The sequence below is a fragment of the Eumetopias jubatus genome, unplaced genomic scaffold, assembly GCF_037043125.1.
Source record: "Eumetopias jubatus isolate StellerSeaLion01/CBP00866 unplaced genomic scaffold, mEumJub1_p1.0 scaffold_3, whole genome shotgun sequence".
NCBI lineage: Eukaryota > Metazoa > Chordata > Mammalia > Carnivora > Otariidae > Eumetopias > Eumetopias jubatus.
In genome coordinates, this window is record NW_028274809.1 from 109311702 (window position 1) to 109333278 (window position 21577).

A 21577-nucleotide genomic window follows, 5' to 3' on the forward strand; every position below is an offset into this window, starting at 1 on the left:
GGGGTGGAGAGGTGGTTTTTCCTTAAAATGCATGCTAGCGGAATTGTGGGATACTCGGGAGCTCTTGCCTTCACACTGAACTTGTCCAGTAAAATCATACACTACCCGGGCTTTATGGTTTTAATAGTCAAGTTGTTTATTTTTTTTAAAGATTTTTTAATTTATTCATTTGAGAAAGTGAGAGAGAGCACAAGCAGAGGGAGAGGCAGAGAAACAGGGAGAAGCAGACTCCCCACTGAGCTGGGAGCCTGACGTGGGACTTGATCCCAGGACCTTGAGATCATGACCTGAGCCAAAAGCAGATGCTTAACCATCTGAGCCACCCAGGTGCCTCTGTTCATTCTGTTGCACATAGTATTTTGACTGCTTTATAAAATTTTATACCTTCTACAAGATCTTAATTTGGTTCAGCGGTATGTTTGCCCTGTATCCATCCATCAGTGGAAGTCTGGGCAGTAAGAGACTCCACCACCAGGAGACAGGCTTCCCACAGCAGTGAGAGATGCTTGCATGAGGGCTAGGGTCACACACGACGAGCCCAGCAATAAGCATTCTCATGTGATGGCAACCTAAAATGCCCTTTGCACCCTCAGATTTTTTTTTAAAATACCTCATTTAAGGAACTCTGGCAAACAAAAATAAAAAATTTTAAAATACTCATGTGTTTGGTTTCTTAAATTTCACATATGAGTGAAATCATATGGCATTTGTCTTTCTCCGACTTTTTTCACTTAGCATTATACTCTCTAGCTCCATCCATGTTGTTGCAAATGGCAAGATTTCATTCTTTTTTATGGCTGAGTAATATTCCACTCCACTCTTTACCCATTCATCAGTCAGTGGACATTTGGGCTCTATCCATAATTTGGCTATTGTAGATAATGCTGCTATAAACATCAGGGTGCATGTATCCCTTTGAATTAGTATTTTTATATTCTTTGGATAAATACCTAGTAGGGCAATTGCTGGATTGTAGGGTAGCAAAGAAACAAAACAAATTAGCATAGAAGAAAAAGAGAGAGAAGCAAACCATGAAAAAGACTCTTAACTGTAGAGAACAAACTGATGGTTACCAGAGGGGTGGTGGGTGGGGAGATGGGGGAAATAGATGATGGGGATTAAGTATGGCACTTGTTGTGATGAGCACCAGGTGTTTCTACATCTGCAACTAACATTACACTGTATGTTAACTAATTGGCATTTAAGTGAAAACTTAAAAAAATTTTAAGATAAACCATGGGAGGGATTTTTTTTATTTGAATTCTTCACTCTAAAAATTTATTAAAATGACTTGAAAGGTAGAAATCATAAGAGAAAAGTCACATTAAGGCTTAAACCAGTGCAGGGGACTGACTGAATTAACTATGTTTCAGCCACACAAGGGAGTACTGAGCAGCTATAACTAGAAATGGGAAATATCTCTATGTACCGATAGGGAGAAGAAATAAGACGAAAGAAGTAAGCAAGCAGAGCAGTGGTTATAATACAGTACCTTTTGTGTAAGAAAAGGGGGGAAGTAGACAGATACATAGAGAGATCATTTACTTATAGTATAATGAGAAACAATGGAAGGATAAACCAAAAACCAGTATTTTTAAATGGTTATCAAGGGAAAAAAAAGAGTGAAGAGGATAGTAGCTATAAAGACAAGACTCCTGTGGATGTAATTTATTAAACACTTTTTATTTTGGACTGTAAATGTCTTACATAATTTTTTATAGTTTAGTCACAAAAGAAAAACAAACAATCCCTTAAAATCTGAAAGTACACCTAAATGAAGGAACCTAACTGCATATAAAGTATGTGGCATAACCACATAAAAAAAAGCAATTACTTGAAGTGGCTTTAAAACACGGCATTTTGACTACACATCCCAAGTAGGAGATATTCTAGGGATAATAAAAATGGAAATACATGATAAACTGCATTCAGTAGTCATGTGATTAGTATTGATATTTGTATTAAATGACTATGTTGCCATCATTAGGTACCATAATTTTCAGCATAAAAATGATACAGTATAAAATCAAGGAAGTTAACTAAAAATCCTCCAATCTTAAAAATCAATCAGGAATAGCATTATGAACTTATGTTGTGTTTTTCTCTTTAAAAATACATATGTCCTAGCTCTGTTCACTGAAAGGTCTAGAAGCAATGACCACAAAATAACAATGAGTAATACTTACAGCCAGGCTGGGCTCTCTAGATACCCTTTACCAGGGAAATGGCTAATTCCAGATGTAGGGTGAAAAATGTACAAAATGAGACTGAGTCATCTTGCACCAGAAAGCCAGGGAGCTATCAAAAACTGATGAAGTCATATTGAAGTGATACAGGATACACCGGCAGCATGTAGCAGCAGCTCAGTAATGAAGGAATTGATGAATTCATGGCTGCAAGACTCATCTGAGACAGGGGTGAAGACTGCAGGGTGGAGGTGAGACAAGGAGGAGTCCCAGCACCAGCAGGGTGGGCCTGGGTGGGCACAGCAGGGAGGGTTGGATGGAAACCCAGCCCTAACAGGCACAAGCTCTGAGCAAGGAACTGAACAAGAATGAGGATGCAAGAACCTTAGTATCTCAGGGGACCCCACCAACCCCAGACTCTAGGCAAGGAATAGCAGCAGGAACTGGAGAAACTATTTGAAAAAGAGAGCTCCCTCAACCCAGGAGGACCTGGGGTAAGTGGTGAAGGCCTGAGCACCAGACTCAACCTGCAGGAACACCAAGAGCAGGTTTGGTTCAAGACCCGCAGGACCTGGGCGCCTGGGTCACTCGGTTGGCCAAGCTTCTGCCTTCAGCTCAGGTCATGATCCCAGGGTCCTCAGATGGAGCCCTGCATGTGGCTCTGGGCTCAGTGGGAAGTCTGCTTCTTCATCTCCCTTTGCCCCTCCCACCCCAGGCTCTCTCCTTCTCAAATAAATAATTAAAATCTTAAAAAAAAAAAAAAGAAAGAAAGAAAGAAAGAACCACAGGACCAAATGCTTTTAAAAAGCAGGGGCCACCAGGGCAGCCAGGCCAGTTGGAGCCACTCCTGCACACACATTGTCTGAGTCCCTGTCTCTGCAGACCCATATTCCCCAGGGTCCCAAGTGTCTGCAGCACCCCCTCCTACCCCTCCTACCACCCCAGGGCCAGCTCCCCAGCAGCAGAACCCACTGCCTCCAGCCCCAGCCTGGGCTCAGACCCTTCTGTTTGGGACCCATGCCAGACCCAGTGTCATTCCTTGACCTGGCAGGGCTCCTCCACCCAAGACCCCTTGAGGGATCCTCCTTGTCCCCCAGGACATCTGGATACTATGAGGAAGCTATAGTGGATGGAAGGACTCCCCCAGCAGGACGTTTTACTGAATTTCTGGAAGAGTCTTCTGCAGATGTCCCGGGAGCCCCAGGGGACCAGGTGCGCTCCCCTTGCGACCTATGCCCACAAGTGCCTGAGATTGTGGTTGGTGGTCTTTCCCGTTCTTTACTCTTCCAGAGCGTGAAAGCACCCGCCTTTATTCATCCAAACTGAGGGAGGGGCGCATTGCTTCTTTTTACTACGCAGCCATAAGTGGTTCTACTAGGCGTGTCCCGCCTCATCATCTGGGGTCTTTTGTGTCCTGCATGAGCATTTGTGTTGGCACCCAGGGCTAGCATGCAACTGCTGCTCCAGGGGTGCGGATATTTAGATGGAGGTGTTGCTGCAGAGCTCTCAGGAGAGCTTGACAGCCTCACTCTCCCATCCACCAGGTTTTCAGAGGGTGCATGACCCTCAGCCTCCTCACTGACACCTTTGTGGGACTTTTCAACTTTTGCTGATCTGCTGACTGTGCCCTCCTGGTGGTTTTAGCGTTCACGTCCATGAAGACAGAGAGGATGGCCAGTTCTCACGTATTGATCCTGCATTAAAAATCCTCATGTAGTGTGTGTTCATGGTTTTCTGCCCATCTTTCTTGATTTTTTGAATTGATTTTTATAGACTCTTGGCACCTAAAGTGTTGTGAAAACTTTTTCCATTTATGGGGTTTTTTTCATCAGTGGAATTTCTTGATTTCTTGATTTTTGTGTTATCTATTTCAGTGCTTTCAAATTATCTGTGGTGATAGATCAGTTGCTTTTTCTTTTTTTTTTTTTTTCATTTCCAACAGTGGCAGACCAATAAAAAATAAAAGAGTTAATACAAATTTTAAAATGACATTCACAATCTAAGATAGATAGATGATAGATAGGTGATAGCTAGATAGATGATAGATAGATAGATGATAGACAGATAGATGATAGATAGATGATAGATAGATGATAGATAATAGAGTGGGTTTCTAAGTCAATACAATGAGACAGAATAGAATCATAAAAAATGGATGGCAGGAAAAGACTTTTATTAAAGAGAAAATAGAATTAAATTTTTAATTACAGATGAAGCCGATATAAAATATACTGTCAAAATTACATCAGTGTTTCTGAAAGCTGACTTCCAGTGTGTCTACTTGCCCAATCACAAACTAAAACCAGAGTTTACAAATGCCAGCAGTCTGAGATTTTCCACATACTACATTGAAAATAGCACAGATTATCTTATGTTTCCCCCCTAGCATTAATGTTTCTTTCTTGTTTAAGGAATCTTTCAGGGGCGCCTGGGTGGCTCAGTCGGTTAAGTGTCTGCCTTCGGCTCAGGTCATGATCCCAGGGTCCTGGGATCCAGCCCCTCATCAAGCTCCTTGCTCAGCCTCCTTCTCCTTCTGCCTCTGCCCTTCCCCACTGCTCATGCTCACTCTCTCTACCTGAAAAATACATAAATAATCTTTAAAAAAAAAGAGAGAAATCTTTCACTATCTCAAGGTCATGAAGTTTTACTTTCTAAAATTTTTTATAGCTTTACCCTCCATATTTAGGTATTTAAGACATCTAGAAGAGATTATGTATTGTGCAAGGTAGAGATTCCATTTCATTTTTTTCTCATGGATTTCCACTTGTCACTTTATTGAGTTTACAATTCATATTATCATAAATCAAAGGTCTATGAAAGTATGGGTCTGTATCTAAACTATATTTTGGGTCAATGGTCTATATTTCTTTTTTATTATTATGTTATGTTAATCATCATACATTACATCATTAGATTTTGATGTAGTGTTCCATGATTCATTATTTGCATATAACACCCAGTGCTCCATGCAGAACGTGCCCTCTTTAATACCCATCACCAGGCTAACCCATCCTTCCACCCTCCTCCCCTCTAGAACCGTCAGTTTGTTTTTCAGAGTCCATTGTCTCTTATGGTTCATCTCCCCCTCCAATTTCCCCCACTTCATTCTTCCCCTCCTGCTATCTTCCTCTTCTTCTTTTTTTTTTTAAATGGTCTATATTTCTATTCTTGCACCAATAACATGCTGCCTCAATTACTATAGCTTTACAATAGGTCTTGGTATCTGGCAGCTGAAGTCCTCCTACCCTGTTCTTTTTAAATAGTGTCTTTGTTTGGCCTTTGCATTTCCACATATATTTTTAAGTGAATCTGACCAGTTCTCCCAAGAAGTTTATTGGAATTTTAATTACAATTGCATTAAATCTATAAATGCATTTGGAGAAAATGGCACATTTAATACTACTGACCGAGTCTTCCAATCCTGAACATAGTTTATCTCTTCATTCATTTAGGTCTTTTTTTTTTTTTTTAAGTAGGCTCCACACCCAGCGTGGAGCCCAATGTGGGACTTGAACTCACGACCCTGGGGAGATCAAGACCTGAGCTGAGATCAAGAGTCAGACACTTAACTGACAGAGCCAAATGTTATAATTTGAAAAGAAAAAAGAGATACAGGAGTCAATTTGAAAAGACTACACTGGCTTAAGATGGGACCATTTGAGCACCAAAAAGTGAAGCGATTGACATGGAATGAAACACAACAAATATACAAAAGTTCATGAGTTCATAAAACATTTTTAAAAACTCTTCAGTTGGGGAGCCTGGGTGGCTCAGTCCATTAAGCATCTGCCTTCAGCTCAGGTCATGATCCCAGAGTCCTGTGATTGAGCCCCACATCAGGCTCCCTGTTCAGCAGGGAGTCTACTTCTCCCTCTGCCTCTCCATTCCTGCCCCCGGCTTGTGCCGAGGTTGACACAACCTGTTGACCCCACTTGAACCTATGATCAATCTTATCATCATTAAAAAGACAACAAATGGCTGATAAGCTTACAAAAATTAGAGAAAGTCACTAATTATCAAAGGAATCAAATTAAAAGTGATGAAATATTATTTTTCAACTTTTTTCTAATCATCGCAGTGTGATGACAAATACACACACATGCTGCTGGGTAGATTATAAATTGTGTAAACTTTCTGGCAGATAATTTGGCAACATGTATTAAAGACCCTTAAAAATGTGTTTCCTGGGCACCTCAGAGGAATGGCTGCTTCTATAACGGGGGCAGGAAATATTCAAGATGAGCCTGGAGCAAAGTGAAGAAGGGAAAAACAAAAAACCCACAATGATGGGGTTATGTCAAAGGGACACAAGAGTCAATTGAAAGAGATCCAAATGACCAAAGCTGGAACAATCTTAGCAACAAAATAAAGTAGCTTTGGATAGTAACCCAGAGTATAAAATCAATAGCCATGAGTCCATTCTGATATAAATGAACAATTGAATGCAAAAGTAATTAAATTAATGGGGCAAACAGACAAATCTCCCATGCATTCCAAATAACTTGTATTGTACTCCTCCCTCAAGGAGGTAGAGCATAATTCCCCATCTCTTTTTTCCTTAAGATTTTATTTACTCATTTGTTTGTTTGTTTGCTTATTTATTTATTTAAGAGAGAGAGAGCACACAAGATAAGGGGAGAGAAATAAGGGGAAGAGCAGAGGGGGAGAAGCAGAGGGAGAGGGGAAGAATCTCAAGGAGACTCCAAGCTGAGTGCAAAGCCCCTTGCACAGCTCCATCCCACAATCCTGAGATCATGACCTGAGCTGAAACCAAGAGTCTGTCACTTAACTGACTAGCCACCCAGGTGCCCCATAATTCCCCATCTCTTAAGCGCAGGTTTGTGCATAGTGACTTCCTTCCAGAGACCATGAAAAGAAGAGTGAAAAGAGAGTAACTTTACAGTGGAGAAACCTAACAAACACTACCTATAGACAGTTATCAGACATACAAAGGGTGTTTCAGATACACATGTAGCTGATATTCTCCATATTTCATTTTAATTGCAAAATAACAGATAGTATTAACCCATATTTGAAAGTAGAGATGTAGTGAAATACAGATAAATAGAGAAACCTCAAAGAATATGCACAAAATATTAACTGAAACTGTATTCCTTTGGAGCATTTTCTGATTTTTTTCTATAATGAGCAAGTTGAAATTTCCAGGAAGGAACTGGGTAGGCCAAAATGATCTAATGGGTCCACAACCCACATCCATTCTCATCAGTCAGCACGGGGACTTAATTGTAACTGTCTGTGTCATTTGGTTGTTCAAAACTTTTTAAATCACTTCTGTAAGAAAAATAGTATATTTATTTTTGAACTATTATAATGTTCAATTCTGTGTAAACTCTAATACATTCAAGATAAATGTTTATTTGTGAACAGTCTGTTCAACTTTCCAGAAAAACAGAGGGAATGGGGGACAATTGTACCTTCCTGCAGGAAGCCAGCAAGCCCATGTCCTTAGCTGATGTCCCCCTCCCCTCTCACCCCCTTTCTTTCCCCACACTCACCAGCACTTACCTCTCTTTCCCAGGAAGAAAAGAAGTCAACTCAGAGAAGCCAGGGCATGAGCCAAGTGTGGACAATGCCCTGGAGTATAGCTCCTTCCCACCTGAAAAATTTGTGGAGCACCTGATGACTCCTAGCACTGGACTTGACCAACAGTTGTCATCTACCTGGCCTCTCCTCTGTGACAGGTACACTTCTGCATCCCTCTATCAGGAAACATACTGTAAAGGAAAAAAGATTACAGGGTATCCTTTCAATGGAATGCTGGCTAGTAGACCCTCCAGGAACTGTCTGATTCTATGAGGATGTGTGCCTTTCAGTTGTTTTTAGTGGGGCTGTTTGGCAAGCCTGTAGAGAGAGAAATTAACTTTTGGAGGGCTGATGGTGATGAAGATTTTTTTTGTCCATAGCAATGCAAATGGATTGAATCCAGTGGAGAATATAATCTCTGTAAATCCAATTATCATTTGAACTAGGGCTCCCTTGTTCACTAGTAGTTAAATAAAATCTTCAATGTGTTTATATCTGTATGAGAGTCATAATATCAGCTCTTTGAAAATTATCCTGTAGTAGTTTCAGAGGTCCCATGAGATACCCAGTGGACTTACTGGACAGCCAAGTAAAACACATGCTGGAGAGGACATTTCCCAGGCTGCTGAGCTCTGACATAGCCCTTCTAGGACCCCAGAGTGAGTTCCGACCAGTAACAGAACTTTGGCTTTGCTCACCCTCTGCTTCTCTGGTTCTGTTTTAATCTTTACTGAATTTGTGTTTGTGTTTTTAGTTCTGGTCCTTGTATGACTGCTAAGTAATTCTCCATTCTTGGCAATGGTGGTTTAAAATTTGGTATTATGGTTTGACCATCTATCCCCTTTTTCATGAGAAACAACAGAAAATACAGCTTGTTAGTCTTTGTTTATTTGGGGCTCAAGTCCATTAAGAATTTAGTGCCCACTAGGGAGAATATCTCTTTGAGATCTAGGATTGGTCAAATTTTGTGTTTATTTTTGGCCTGTGGCTGAAACTGTGGAACTGAAGTCAAAATCTCTCAATGTATCTGTCCATCCCTGTGTCTATGAACCTACTGTGAGAAAGGACTTGACCTCTTGGTGTATGAGTGTACAATACATTAGGATATTATGTCTCTTAAATCAAAAGATCCCTATTCTGATTAGTTTATAGAAAAAAAAAGCACTTATTAAATCTAATATTCCTAACCTGTAATACTTTCAAGTGTTAGGCTTTGAAAAAATAGCCATCATAAAAAAACTGCTAACTTAAAAAACGTTTTCTAAATCCACATACAGTAAATCACATTAGCTTAATAATTTTGGTTTTAAAGAAAGAGGTATGTCTTTTCTTCGATTCGTCATTGTCAAGTATAATGCAAGTACACATTTCTTTTGGTTTGCTTTATCATGAAGAAAATAGTTCATCTGAACTTCCCAAATAGTTTACTGATCAAAGATCAAAAAGCTAGCCTTACTCTTACATGGTACAATGAACACTGTAAATTGACGTTCTTCTAAATTGAATGGTTTTCAGACAAACTTACCATGTAGTGTATCTGACTGAGTAAATTTCCAATATCTTCAGATAACTTAAAACCCTAAACTAATGTTGAATGGAGCTAATTGATGAATAATCATGGGCTACCTAGGTAATTTCTAAGCTATGATACTAAAATATAATTACTAAGCATAACTTTGTTTATGTTATTTTGTTCTTATTCTTATATGCTACAGAAACACTATGTATTTAGTTCATGTTGATAAACCTATTCATATTTGCCACTTTAAGAGAAGGTAAAATGGATTCATGTGGCTGCAGAAATGTGTGCGTGTGTACTCAAACACATTGCTCATCTGCGTTCATGTTCATCTGCACACAGGCTGGCCAGAGATGGTTCTCAATTTTCCACCCACCTCCTGGATTTTTTCTAGATAAAAGAAGTTGGTTACTTTGGATAAAAGTTATCTTTAATATGGGCAGTTGATGCTATACACGAAGCAATAGTAACAAAGAAATACAACTGTGTATGTGCTTTTGTTCTGTGAGGCAGTAAAGAGCAGTTTCCTTCCCGAATGTAAAAGAGAACAGTGAAGGACAAAACTGAAAAAGTACATTTTATTTGTCCTGGTTTATAATACCTGAGTCTGAAATGAAACCATGAAATATGTTAAAGATTTGGCAAAACTCATTCATTGTTAATGGGTCTGCTGCCTTGGTTCGTGGATAAGGGCCTTTGTCTACCATGCGGAAGCAATTCTTCACTTGTGTGTAATCTGCCCCCATAGCGGATAGTTTGTGTCCTACCATAAAAATTGCTGTGCTTTATATTGACTTTATTACATCCCTGATTATCAAAAAACAAAATACACACAAAATCTCACTTGTGAAAGAGGTGCCAGTCTTCAAAATTATATCACTTTCTATGTTCACTTTACAATTTTCCTTTTTCTCTTTTTATTTATTTTTTAAAGTTTTTATTTTAATTCCAGTTAGTGAACATACAGTGTTATATGAGTTTCAGGTGTGCAATATAGTGATTCAACACTTGCATACATCACCCAGTGCTCATCACAGCAAATGCCCTCCTTAATCCCCATCACCTATTTCACCCATCCCCCACCCACCTCCCCACTGGTAACCATCGGAGTGTTTTCTTTCCTTTTTTTTTAAATATTTTATTTATTTATTTGAGAGAGAGAGAGAGAGAGCAGAAGTTGGGGGGAAGGGCAGAGGAAGAGAGAGAAGCAGGCTTCCTGCTGATCAGGGAGCCCAACACAGGGCTCTATTCCAGGATCCCAGGGTCACAACCTGAGCCCAAGGAAGATGCTTAACTGACTCAGCCACCCAGGTGCCCCCATCAGTGTGTTTTCTATAGTTAAGAGTCTGTTTCTTGGTTTGTCTCTCTCTCTCTCTCTTATTTTTTTCTGTCTGCCTGTTTGTTTTGTTTCTTAAATTCTACATATGAGTGAAATCATACAGTATTTGTCTTCCTCTGACTGACCTATTTTGTTTATTTTATAATCTAGCTCCATCCATGTCGTTGCAAATGGCAGCAATTTCATTCTTTTTTTATGGTTGAGTAATATTCTATCATATATATATACCATATCTTCTTTATCCATTCATCAGTCAACAGACACCTGGGCTGCTTCCATATTGTGGCTATTGTAAATAATGCTGCTATAAACGTAAGGGCGCATGTATCCCTTTGAATTAATGCACTTTTATTCTTTGGGTAAATACCCAGTAGTGCAATTGCTGGATCATAGGGTAGCTCTATTTTTAACTTTTTGAGGAAACTCCATACTGTTTTCCATAGTGGCTGCAACAGTTTGCATTCCCACCAACAGTGTGCAAGTGTTCCTTTTACTCCACATCCTTGCCAGTACTTACTATTTCTTGTGTTTTTTATTTTAGCCATTCTGACAGGTGTGAGGTAATATCTCGTTGTAGTTTTGATTTGTATTTCCCTGATGGCAAGTGATGCGGAGCATTTTTTCATGTGTCCGTTGGCCATCTCTATATCTTCTTTAGATAAATGTCTATTTATGTCTTCTGTCCATTTTTAAATGAATTATTTGTTTGGGGGTGTGTTGAGTTTGATAAATTCTTTATATATTTTGGATCCTAACCCTTTGTCAGATATGTCATTTGCAGATATCTTCTACCATTCCACAGGTTTTTTTAGTTCTGTTGACTGTTTCCTTCTTTATGAAGAAGCTTTTTATCTTGATGAAGTCCCAACAGTTCATTTTTGCTTTTGTTTTCCTTGCCTTTGGAGATGTGTCTTGCAAGAAGTTGCTGCGGTTAAGGTCAAAGAGGTTGCTGCCTGTGTTCTCCTCTAGGATTTTGTTGGATTCGTGCCTCACATTTAGGTCTTTCGTCCATTTTTTTTTAAGATTTTATTTATTTATTTAATTGACACAGAGAGGGAGAGGGAGAGACAGCAAGAGAGGGAACACAAGCAGGGGGAGTGGGAGAGGGAGAAGCAGGCTTCCCGCTGAGCAGGGAGCCTGATGTGGGGCTCAATCCCAGGACCCTGGGATCATGACCTGAGCTGAAGGCAGACGCTTAACGACAGAACCACCCAGGTGCCCCTCTTTCATCCATTTTTAATTTATCTTTGCGTATGGTGTAAGAGAATGGTCCAGTTTCATTCTTCTGCATATGGCTGTCCAATTTTCCCAGCACCACTTACTGAAGAGACTGTCTTTTTTCCATTGGATATTTTTTCCTGCTTTGTTGAATATTAGTTGACCATAATTGTGGGTCCATGTCTGGGTTCTCTATTGTGCTCCATTGATCTCTGTGTCTGTTTTTGTGCCAATACCATACTGTTTTGATGACTACAGCTTTGTAATCTAACTTGAAGTCTGGAATCGTGATGCCTCCAGCTTTGCTTTTCTTTTTTCAAGATTGCTTTGTCTGAATAGTCTGAAAGAGTCTTGTGGTTCCACACAAAATTTTAGGATCGTTCTAGTTCTCTGAAAAATGCTGTTGGCATTTTTTTTTGCCAGCAAAGATTACTTTGGGTAGTATAGACATTGTAATAATATTTGTTCTTCCAATCCATGAGCATGGAATGTCGTTCCATTTCTTTGTGTTGTCTTCAGTTTCTTTCATCAGTGTTTTATAGTTTTCAGAGTACAAGTCTTTCACCTCTTTGGTTAGATTTATTCCTAAGTATCTTGTTGTTTTGGTGTGACTGTAAATGGGATTGTTCTCCTAATTTTTCTTTCTATTCCTTCATTATTGATGTATAGAAATGCAACAGATTTCTGCACATTGATTTGTATACTGCAACTTTACTGAATTCATCTATCAGTTTTTTGGTGGAGTCTTTCAGGTTTTCTACAGATACTATCATGTCATTTTCAAATAATGAAAGTTTACTTCTTCCTTGCTGATTTGGATGCCTTCCATTTCTTTTTGTCATCTGACTGTTGTGGCTAGTACTTCTAATACTATGTTGAATAAAAGTGGTAAGAGTGGCATCCTCATCTTCTTCCTGTTCTTAGGGGAAAAGCTCTCAGTTTTTCCCCATTGAAGATGATGTTTGCTGTGGGTTTTTCATAGATGGTATTTGTCATATTGAGGTATGTTCCCTCCAGACCTACTTTATTGAGGGCTTTTATCATGAATGGGTATTGTACTTTGTCAAATGCTTTTTCTGCATCTATTGAGAGGATCATATAGTTTTACCCTTTCTTTTATTAATGTGATGTATCACATTGATTGATTTGTAAATACTGAACCAAGCTTGCAACCCTACAATTTCCTTTAGTACCAAATAGGTGAACAAGGATTGTTTCTGGAGACCCATGATATTTTCTTAATCAAGCACCCAAATATCCTCTGGCAACTCTTTTTTTTTTTTTTTTTTTGACAGAGAGAGACACAGCGAGAAAGGGAACACAAGCAGGGGGAGTGGGAGAGGGAGAAGCAGGCTTCCCGCTGAGCAGGGAACCCGATGTGGGGCTCGATCCCAGCATCCTGGGATCATAACCTGAGCCGAAGGCAGATGCTTAACAACTGAGCCACCCAGGCGCCCAAGCTGACAACTCTTTTGATTTCTCTTAAGACCAGATCCTAAATACAGAAACAGTAAAAAAAAAACTTTCAGCTATCTTCAGCTAAAACATTCTTTGGAACTTCCCAGAAAGCCCCTGGAAACTCACAAAGATTTGTTCCTTCACCTTATAAAACAAGGACGAGAGATGCTAAGTCATTATGTTTGTTTAATGGGTTCCATCTTCCTTCGTCAGAGCTGTATTGGGAGTGTTGTCACATCAGAAGAGGCCCTCAGCTTTCCCTAGGTTAAATTTGTCTCTGTAAATGTCATCGGTATGACTATTACAGATGCCGTAGGTTTTATGGGAACGCCCTGAAGGTTTGTCAGTGCCCTCACGCTGACATAGAGTATTTTACTCTCTTCCGTCTTTGTATTACTGGTTACTGTAAAAAATTAGCCACAGTTTTGTCACAGGTTGTTCTTAGTTAACTCTGTTTGCCTGGAAGCTCTGCTAATCAGCTGCAGGCCAGGCACTGTGTCCAGCACAGAAGGGCAGCCTCAGGTTCTCATGAAGAGACTGTACCAGCTGCTCCAACCACCAACACTTGAGTGAGTCACCTCTGGGGACAGATTGCTTAGCTGACCCTCGCCTGGACAAACTTCAGACCACACCAACAGACAGATCAGGATTTCTAGGACACAGTTCAGAGCAGAAGCTTTCTGAAAGCCAACAAGGAACGAGAATTAATTCAGATTGAACAAGGTCATTTTACTGTGATTATTTTTTGGAACGTTGTTGATGTTGCTTTAGTTATCTTTCATTTACAGATCTGTGAGGGAGGCCTTCCTCTTCCTTCTTAACCTACAGTTTAATAGACTTTGCTTTTGTCTATTGAAAAGAAACATTTTTTTTCCCAGAAATGACTAAAAGTCCTTGGATGCCTTTTCTCCCATGTACCTCCCTCCACAGAGGTGGCTATTCATCTGATTTTAATATATATTATCCCCATGCATTTTTGAACACTTTGTTATATATAGATATATATATAGATAGCCATTAGTAATGGATGGCATAGTTTTCAAGCTTTTAATCTTCATAAAATTGGAAGCATGTTGTAACTCTCCTCTGCAGTTTTCTCTTCTGGGAAGAAGGTGGTGAACATTGTTTTTGAGATTTGTCCATATTGATACATGTAGTTCTCGCTCATTCATTTTTCCCATCATGTGAATATATTCTATCCATTTCTTGTTGGTGGACATTTAGGTTTTTGCCATTGTTTGTCTATACAAGTGGTGCTGCCCGAAACATTTTGTACAGATCTGATGATCTATTTACTGAGTAGAAGAATGTCCAGTGGAAAACTGGCACTGGTTTTAGCTGTTAAACAGCTCATAGCTGTGCATGAAAAGAAACATTTTTATCTGATTCCCACTGACCAGCCAGAATTCAGAAACTCTTACTTAGTTCTTTCAATTTTTCGTGGAAGTGTAGTTGTCATAGGTTCAATGAGAAACTGTCCTCCTTTTTACTGAAATATAATTGGACTGTGCATTTGGGATGCCATACCTGGGGATAATTCTCATTTAACCAGGTATGATGAGCCACTTTATGTACAGAATCAATGCCACCAAGCCCTCCCCAGAGAGCGTATCAGGTGCTGGTCTCGCGGGTGGGAAATAAGGTGGCTTCCTGCAAGCCAGCAGCATTCCCCCATCTCAGGAACTTTGAAAAGAGAGGAAATCATCCAGTCACCTGGTATTGACAGCTTCTTGGGCTCTGTTTCCTAGCAAATAATAGAAATTTTTAAAAATCCAGGCTGAGGGCCCTTATGAAAACTTGCAGACCGACGCTAATTCCAAGGCCCTTGCTGTCACTCGATGCTGAATGAGTCCCTAGATTTGAAAGCAAACTCAAGGAGGCCTGTAAATTAACATTAATTTACTCACTGCACCTATGTAAATAATCAAGCCAAGCCTGATCAGACCCATTGGTTAGGGATCAAGAATAATTTTTGGAGATTATTATGACCCTGGGCAGGGGGTGGAGGCGGGGGGGGGTGGAGACTGTTCTTTAAAAAATGTGAAAGACTTTAAATAGGCAAAAGAATTACTGTGTGTCTCTTCGCTGGAAATCTGGACATGACTTAGTGGACCTTGGGGCTGTCTGATTCTATGGGGTGCATGCCTTTGACTCTCTAGGGCTGGGCTGTTTTGTAGCTGTGTAGAGACGGAGTGAGCTAATGTGGGCTGACAGAGATGCACATTAAGTATTGTCCAGGAGAAACTATAAATCTCTGTAAACCCAGTTCTCGTGTAAACTGCCTGTAGCAGCTCACTGGCTCCTCACTAATTAGTTAAATAAAATGTGTTGCATTTCTATTTGCATGAGACATATGTGGATATGTATGCATGGTTTTACTTTTTCTAAATATTCTGTAATACTTTGGGGGGCCTGGGAGGCTCAGTCAGTTAAGCATCTGACTTTGGCTCAGGTCATGATCTCAGAGTCCTGGGATTGAACCTCCAGTCCTGCTCCATGCTCAGCAGAGAGTCTGCTTCCCTCACCCACAGACCCTCCCCCTCCCCTGCTCATACTCACTTTCTCAATTTTTTTAAATAAATAAATAAATAAAATATTCTGTAATACTTCTTAATTCCCACAACCACTCTGTGAATTAAGTGTTGTCACCACAAACTGAAACCCAAGGCTGGGAAACAAACTGAGACCCAAGGCACCATTAAGGCTAGATGCCTCCAGTGCCAGAGCCCAGTTCTCAAGCACCCCCACGCCTGCTTGCAGGTGCCTGGATACAATTCAGACATCCATCTCGTCAGTGCCCTGCACTTTGTTCCCTCTGGAATCACCCTTTCCTCTGCTCCTGAGTGAAACAGCTCACTGTCCCTTCCCTACATATTTTGAAAATTTCAACTCCTGCCCCACTATCTCCTAGGGCTTCCTCTGGGCAGAGGGCTGGGGGAAGAGTGGTTTTTTTTGCCAAGCATGTCTGTCCTCTGCTCTCAGCGAGTGGCTGGCTCACTGCCACCTCCTCAGTCCCCTGTCTTCTTCCAGATTCCTCCATCTCTCCCCACCCTGCCCCTGATGGGGTCCTCACACCCACCTCCCTCACCCCCCACAGGCAGAGGCAAAATTACTTTACATGAAGAACAACTCACCTCTTTGGCTTCTGCTACCCAGGCTATGTAGGAGAGAGAGGGAGAATCATGTTTCAGAAGGAAACATGATCTTTAGGTTGTTGTTTTTTTTATCCCAACAAATGACCTTTTGACTCTGTTAGAGGAATTTTTTGTTTCCTGCTGGCCCGATCCTTTCCAACTTCAAACTATGGGCAACTTTTCTAATAGAAATTGTTTTCTTCCTATTACACAAAAATCGAATTCCCCGACAGAAGGTGATAATCTATCAGCATGGAATGCACCCAAACAACGTTGCCACCGGCCTGAAGATGCTTCCCAGAGAGGAAATTCTAGAATGTGCTGAGCAACTGCAATCTTTTGTTCAAAAAAGGACACATACACACAGCACACTATTTTGAAAGATTTTAAATGTAAATCTTGCCTATGGTCTCTCAAAAAAATTCTTGTGAACAAAATAGAGAAAGATTTTCAGCGCAAGGGGTGGGTGTCAAACTGGGGAAACCAACATTTCAAAAGAGAATATCTGAGCAAGCATGAGTCTATGTGGTGTGCCTCAGGGCTCTGCAGGAGGTGGCTCTGTAGAGTTCAGTGATTTTATTACAACTGATCATATCATTGGTCTCCTGTCCACCATTGGTCCACCACCCTGGGTCCTGGGCTTCACCAGAGTTAGGACACAGGCTGAGACGGAAGACAGCTGTGACAGATTCAGAGCCCACAGATCGCTGACAAGGCTCAGTCATTGGGTCAAATTAACCAGGCAAAATGCAACCAGAAATGCCAGTCTGCCTTTGAGTATTTAAAAACCACAGTCCCAAACAGGCAAAAATGAAACAGGTTGCCGGGTTGAGGTGATGGGATTGGTGCTCCTTTGCTCCAGTTTCTAGCAAACAATGCCGCTTGGCTTCTGCAATTAGCTGTGGTGGCCACAGGGCACCACAGGGTCCAAGCAGAGCATGGTGGAGCACCACACTCTGAGCATCCTGAGGCAGGACCCTGACCTGGATGGAGCCAGGGGACACAGAGGGCTCCTGCTGCAGGGGGGTCAGAGGAGGGAGCAGCTAAGCTCAGCCCACTACCTGAAGCATGACAAATGCCAGGACAGAGAGATGGACCAATGAGGGTGAGCTCAGAGGAGGTGGCCGACTCCTGGGGCTGGGCAATCAGGTCTAAAGGGGAGTGGGTGTCACTAGGAGAAGAGGGGGCCAGTCTCTGAGGGCACTTGGCCACAGCATGACAGAGAAAAGTGGGACAGCAGGAAAAGGCAGGGGGCTCAGCTATGCCACTGAGATAGTAGATTCAAGACAAGGAGTGGAGGAAAATGGGGTAGAGAGATGGTCAGGAGTCAGTTCCTAAAGGGTCTGGGTGAGGGAACGGGCTTGTGTGGGAAAACACAGGAGCTATGTGGTCAGGAATGAGTCTCTGAAAAATTCCTTCGGCAGCCCTGGTTCACTCCAGGGACGGACTGGGGGAGATGCCAGAGCGGCAGCGAGTGGCAGCGAGACCCACCAGAACACTGTGGCATGACTGCCGGAGGAGGTGACAGGACCTGAACCAAGAGGAAGGGGAGATGGGCAGGAAGACACTGATTCAGAACTCTTTGAGAGGCCAGTCAGAGAACTCAGTGGCAGACACGGGAACATGGAGCAATCGAGAACACTTCAAGTAACAAACCGTCGCCCCCCAGATGTGACAAGCTTATTTGTTTCACATGCCAAGACAGGAGATGGCAGGCAGGTTGGAATGAACACAGCTCTGGGATGCTATCCCTCCACCTTTCCATTCTGTCATCCTCAGTGAGTTGTTCTTTGCCCTTATGCATGTGGCCTCAGGCTCACAAGATAGCGGCTGTACCTACAGCTTTCCTTCTAGGCAGGGAAGAAGGCAAGGACCTTTCTGTTGAAAAGGCTTTGACTTTTTTTTTTATGTTATGTTAATCACCATACATTACATCATTAGTTTTTGATGTAGTGTTCCATGATTCATCGTTTGTATATAACACCCAGTGCTCCATGCAGAGCATGCCCTCTGTAATATCCATCACCAGGCTAACCCATCCCCCCAACCCCCTCCCCTCTAGAACCCTCAGTTTGTTTCTCGAAGTCCATAGTCTCTCATGGTTCGTCTCCCCCTCCAATCTCCCCCCCTTCATTTTTCCCTTCCTACTATCTTCTTTTTTTTTTTAACATATAATGTATTATTTGTTTCAGAGGTACAGGTCTGTAATTCAACAGTCTTACACAATTCACAGTGCTCACCCTAGCACATACCCTCCCCAATGTCTATCACCCAGCCACCCCATCCCTCCCACCCCCCACCACTCCAGCAACCCTCAGTTTATTTCCTGAGATTAAGAATCCCTCATATCAGTGAGATCATATGATACGTCTTTCTCTGATTGACTTATTTCGCTCAGCATAATACCTTCCGGTTCCATCCACGTCATTGCAAATGGGAAGATTTCATTCCTTTTGATGGCTGCATAATATTCCATTGTATATATATACCACTTTTTCTTTGTCCATTCATCTGTCGAAGGACATCTTGGCTCTTTCCATAGTTTGGCTATTGTGGACATTGCTGCTACAAACATCTGGGTGCACGTACCCCTTTGGATCCCTACATTTGTATCTTTGGGGTAAATACCCAGTAGTGCAATTGCTGGGTCATATGGTAGCTCTATTTTCAACTTTTTGAGGAACCTCCATACTGTTTTCCAGAGTGGCTGCACCAGCTTGCATTCCCACCAACAGTGTAGGAAGGTTCCCCTTTCTCCGCATCCCCGCCAACATCTGTTGTTTCCTGACTTGTTAATTTTAGCCATTCTGACTGGTGTGAGGTGGTATCTCATTGAGGTTTTGATTTGGATTTCCCTGATGCTGAGTGATGTTGAGCACTTTTTCACGTGTCTGTTGGCCGTTTGGATGTCTTCTTTGGAAAAATGTCTGTTCATGTCTTCTGCCCATTTCTTGATTGGATCATTTTTTCTTTGGGTGTTGAGTTTGATAAGTTCTTTATAGATTTTGGATACTAGCCCTTTATCTGATATGTCATTTGCAAATATTTTCTCCCATTCTGTCGGTTGTCTTTTGGTTTTTGGACTGTTTCTTTTGCTGTGCAGAAGCTTTTTATCGTGATGAAGTCCCAATAGTTCATTTTTGCCCTTGCTTCCCTTGGAAAAGGCTTTGACTTTTTATTTGGGAAGGGATGCCCTCCTTGATCTCATTGGCCAGGACTGTGTCATAAAGCCACCTGTAACTGCAAGGAAGGCTGAGGGACTTTAGTGGAGTTCATTGGTACCCTGAAAACAATCAGCGTTTGGTTAAGGAGGAGAAACAGAGGAGTATTGGCTGGGTACCTAGCAGTGTCTGCCCCTGGGGAAGGTGGCAGGTGGGGGTGTCTAGGGGACACCACAGGTTTGACAAGCCCAGCTTAGAGGCATAAAGAGTTTGAGATGCCCGCTGGCCTCCAGAGAAGATGAGCAATTGGATACACCCACCTGAAGCTTCAGTGAGGACGCTCTCCTGAAGCCATAGATTTGTAGTCGCCAGCTCATGATGAAGGAGGACCTTCCCAGCCCATTCCATGACTCTGCTCTAGAGAAACCATGCATCCTCCAGAACGACCAAAGTAAGAATGGCAGTGTTGTATCAGGCTTCCAGAGGAAGCAATCTTGTCGCCTTGGTTCTAGGGTGGTTTCTGTGTATGAACCTTGGCCCACCATGAGCTTATCATCTCCTTGGGGAAGAGCTCGACTCCTTCCTGGTTGCCTCCAGCAGTTCACACAGAGCAGGGCACATCGAGGACATGAGATAAATGCTGGAGGCCGGCAGGCTGGGGGCCAGGACCTCTGCCACCCCAGGACTCAAACAAAGTGTTTCCTTGAGCAAGACTCAATGTCTCTCTTTGTCATTGAGTGTTGACCTTGGCTGTCTGGGACAGGGGATCTTCCCCCCCTCCTGCTGCAGCCGGGGTCCTCATCTATAATCAGGGTTGTCAGGAAGGCCGTTTCCTTGCTTGGTAATCATCCTCTCTAATCAAGCTAAGAAGGGCCCTTCCTCAGTGATTTGCTCTTCTGCAGCCTGAGCTGGGCCAGGGATGCCGCTGGGAGCAGCCTGCCCCGTCTGCCAACAGGCCTGCAGGGGCCCCTCTCAGGAGCCCGGCCTGAGAGCAGGCCAGGCAGGCTGTCTTGACTGCCTTGCCCCTCTCTGTCCTCATGGACCACAAACGGCTTCTGAAGGAGCTTTTCTTAAAGGAAGGTGTTTCTCCGCTCCTCAGCAGTCCTGCCTCGAAACCTCTTCCTCCCTCCTGACGTTGGTGGTCAGGCTGCCCTGAGGCCCTCCCTCTGCCTCCTCTACGAACTCCCCCAGGTGTGCCCTCACCCGTTCCCTGGCCCCAGTCACCACCTCAGTGCCCCTCAGCCTCAGCCTCTCTCCTGAGCTCCGGGCTCCCCAGCGAAAGCCTGAACCCCACAGGCCTCTTCAACCGGCCCCTCCTCTTGCCCATGCTTGCCTCCTCTTCCACTTGTGTGGGATGGAGCCTCCCTGCATCAACTCCTGGAGATGCCTGTCACCTCGACAGGCTCAGCAGAGACTCCTTCTCCCATGTGAAGCCCAGGTGCTAGCTCCTTTTTGTCTGCAGAGTCTTGACGACACAACCACGATAACCCCTATTGTGGTCCTTTCTTGCCCACGTTCCCCCAAACTGTGAGTGCATCAGGGAGAGGAACCACACCTGAATCTTCTCTGTAATCTCAGGGACTGTGTGGGAGATGGTTGGTGAATAAGTGAATGAGCAAGTGAATGAATGCTCAGGAGACTGGATCTGTACAGACTCAGATGTATCCTCAACCACACAGGCTGAGGAAGACAGCACACTGTCTATACCATTTCCTGTGGTGGGGCAAGTTCTGGGGTGAGGGGGTCAGATGACTATTCCTTCTGGAACACAGAGAAACAGCCTCACATGCGTTATGTTCCCTGGTCACACGCTGACCCTCTTGAGGTGAGTAAAGTAAGGGTTTCCCAAGATTCACACACACACACACACACACAAACACCCACTTGTAGTCTCCATCCAGTCACATTCCCTGGTCTCATGGCCCCTTCTGGAAGACACCATAATGCAATGCACACTCACTGGTTTGAGCTCCTAGAATCCATTCCCCAACTCCTTGGAAGCCATGCCCAAATTTGCG